Genomic DNA, 3,839 nt, shown 5'->3' on the forward strand with positions numbered 1-3,839 from the left:
GTGACAGGAATGGGAGGACACGTGTTCTGAGTGGGCCCAGCCAGATGGACAGGCTACAAAAGGGAGATCCTGGGATTGTCCTCATTGACCACGTGACCTGACGTGGGCTCAAGGCCAGCAGCAGGGCCTTACTTAGGAGCTGACTTGGCCTGTAGATTCTTGACCCAATCCTCCCACCTCCAGCCAGAAAACTGAGTCAGAGTCTATGGACAGGGCCACCAGTCTGTTTGACAAGTCCCTGGGTGATTCAGATGTGTGTGGAGGTTTTAGAGATACCCTTTCTCTCCAACTTCCTCATTCCAGGAATGGGGAAATTGAGACCAAATGAAGGAAGTGACTTACCACACCAGAGAAAACTCAGGAGGTGGGAGTGGACTGGGAGAGCAGTTAAGAGAGCTTGCAGCTCTTCAGAGGACCTAGGTTGGGTTTCCAGCACCCACACAGCAGCCCACAGCACCTGTAACTCCAGTTCCAGAGATTCAGTGCCCTCTTCTGCTGGCCTCCTCAAGTACTACACACACACACACACACACACACACACACACGCACACACACAGCTGGAGAGATGACTTAGCGGTTAAAAGGTTAAGAGCACTGGCTGATCTTCCAGAGGTCCCAAGTTCAATTCCCAGCACCCTCTAGGTCTACCTTGAGTTTTGCTGCAAGGTCTCTCACTGAAACCCAGGATTCACCCACTAGGCTAGGCTGGCTGTCTCTACCTACCCAGTGTTGTTGGATAGCTCACTCTGTCTAACTTCTGTTCCAAGAGATCTGACACCCTCACCCAGACATACATACAAGCAAAACACCAATGTATATGAAAACACAAATAAATAAATTATTAAAAACAACAAACACGGGGCTGGAGAGATGGCTCAGCGGTTAAGAGCACTGACTGCTCTTCCAGAGGTCCTGAGTTCAAATCCCAGCAACCACATGGTGGCTCATAACCATCCGTAATGAGATTGGATGCCCTCTTCTGGTGTGTCCGAAGACAGCTACAGTGTACTCATAAATAAAATAAATAAATAAATCTTAAAAAAAAAACACATCAATAATAAAATACATCTTTTTAAAAAGAGAGAAAACTCAATTCTGAGTATTCCTTTTCCCTAGTTCTGGTAATGCTTCCTTGTTTTCCTTCCTTCCTTTCTTCCTTCCTTCCTTCCTTCCATCCCTCCCTCCCTCCCTTCCTCCCTTATGTGTGCCTGCCTTTAGCCACCATCATGAACCCTGAGCTGCAGACAGAGCCAGGTGTTGGGGGACATGCCATTTCTTTTCGCTCTGGGGGCTTCCTCAGGGCCAGATGCCTAGGAGTCAGAATTTCCCAGCATTAGCTAGCTCTCCCCCAGTTTGCCTCTGCTGTCTACAGTTACGTTTATGATTCTACACAGGTCAAGCACAGGCTGCAGGAGGGCCACACACCTCACCTGTGGGGTCTTTGTCTTCATTTTGGAGGACCTGAACTCTTTCCCCATGTCTCAATGGCAATTCCTTGTTTTTGGAAGAGAAGCAAGAGCACCTGGCACTCCCACAAAGGGTCTCCTTATCAAGGCAGCCCCTCCCTACAGCAGTGGGTTTGCCCCCAACACGTCAGATCCGGGACAAGAGCAGGGTCCTCCCCTCCACCCATTGTGTAATGCTTAGCTGCATTAGCTGCATTCTTGGTGTCTACCCACTAGATGTCAGGAAAACACCTCCTGCTGGTGTGTCAACCAAAACCATACCTTCTCACCTCCCACCCCTGGTCCCCCAACAACTCCCCTCCCCCCATAGGGCTGTCTCATAAATCACCTAAATCACACCTCAATAACTGTTCACTGTAACTAAAAAGTTTGTCCCAGGCCTAGAGATGGAAGCTAGGGGCACACCTGCTGGGCAACTACTCTACCGTGGAGTTACATCCCTGGCCCTGAGTAACTCTTACTACATGCATCTCTCAAACACTTCTGCTATATTCTCACATGCTAGATTTGGTGACTTTACCCACAGACAAAAATCTCCCTCCTGAAGAAGCCCTGACCATCCCTCCTATAGAGAAGATCTCATGTGGGGTCATAGACCAGACAGATAAGAATGCTATCATACTCAATTTCTTACCTGTAGGGCCCAGAAGATTCCACTTAAACATTTTATCTGATGATGGCTGTAAAAATGTATCAGGAAGATACAATCCCAGAGTAGCTTCTAGAACCGGACATTAGGAACACATTGGCAGGGGCTGGGATGAGATCAGTCTGCCAAGTGTAACTGTAAACTCTGTAAACATGGGGCCCTGAGATTAACCCCTGGAACCCAGATTTAAAAGGGGCGAGGAGGATGGAAAGTTGACTCAGTGGTTAAAGGCAATGGCTGTTCTTCCTCAGGACCCAAGTTCAATTCCCAGCACCCACATGGCTGCTCGAAATTAACTGAAACTCCAGTCCCAGGAGATCCGAAGCCTTCTTCTGACCTTTGAGGGCACCAGGTACACATGTGGTATGCAGACATACATGTGGGCAAAACACTCACTCATACACACAGATGCACACACACACGCACATGCACACATCCACACATGCATGCATACACATACACACAAGTGCACACATCCATACACACACTCGCACACTCACATGCACACATGTGCATACACAGGCACATGTACACACGCATGTACATACATACCAGGCATGGTGAGGAATACTATAATCCCAACACTGGGTAGGTGGAGACAGCTAGCCTAGCCTAGTGGGTGAATCCTGGGTTTCAGTGAGAGACCTTGTAGCAAAACTCAAGGTGGATCTAGGAAGGTATAAGCTGGTCTACCACTGAACCAGCAACCAGCCCTCTCTACGGTTCTTGCTATGTCTTATTAGCAAGCTCCTCAGTTAGAGGTAATGCTCTGCGGAATGGTGTCTTAGTTAGGGTTTCATTGCTGTGAAGAGACACCATGACCAAGGCAACTCTTATAGCCAAGCATATTCAAACCACCACAAATGGCAAATAAGCCTAGCTTCAGGTACCTGCTTGGGTCCCTGCCCTGATATCTCTCTCAATGAGAAATCGTTACCTGTAAGCTGAAATAAACTCACATGCACACACGCACACATGCACACACATACACACACATACACACACGTGCTTTTGTTGTTGTTCTGTTTTATACTTTTTTTTTTTTTTTTTTTTTGGTTTTTCAAGACAGGGTTTCTCTGTGTAGCCCCGGCTGTCCTGGAACTCACTCTGTAGACCAGGCTGGCCTCGAACTCAGAAATCCGCCTGCCTCTGCCTCCCAAGTGCTGGGATTAAAGGCGTGCGCCACCACCGCCCGGCTGTTTTATACTTTTTGAGGCAAGGTCTCTATATGTAGCCCTGGGTGTCCTAGAACTTTTAAAAGAGTTATTTATTTTCTCTAAATGAATACACTGTAGCTGTCTTCAGACACACCAGAAGAGGGCATCCAATCTCACTATGGATGGCTGTGAGCCACCATGTGGTTGCTGGGAATTGAACTCAGGACATCTGGAAGAGCAGCTAGTGCTCTTAACCACTGAGTCATCTCTCCAGTCCCATCCTAGAAGTTGCTATGTAGACCAAGCTGGCCTTGAACTGCTTCTGCCTCTGGACTACTGGAACTAAAGGTGAGTGCCATCATGCCCAGCTTCTGAACTTGCTTTTGTCACAGCCACAGAAGGAACCAGAAGAAGCTACCAGTGCTCATTCATGTCATCTGCCAACACCTGCATGCATTTGCATCTCAAAGCTCTGGGCTAGGGGGAGGAGACTCGAGAGGCACACGTGTAGCCTGGCATGTTGTCGTAGACAAAGGATGTAAACTTTACAGAGGTCAAGTGAGTTGC

Source organism: Grammomys surdaster, unplaced genomic scaffold (genome assembly GCF_004785775.1).
Source record: "Grammomys surdaster isolate TR1022 unplaced genomic scaffold, NIH_TR_1.0 126313, whole genome shotgun sequence".
Lineage (NCBI taxonomy): Eukaryota > Metazoa > Chordata > Mammalia > Rodentia > Muridae > Grammomys > Grammomys surdaster.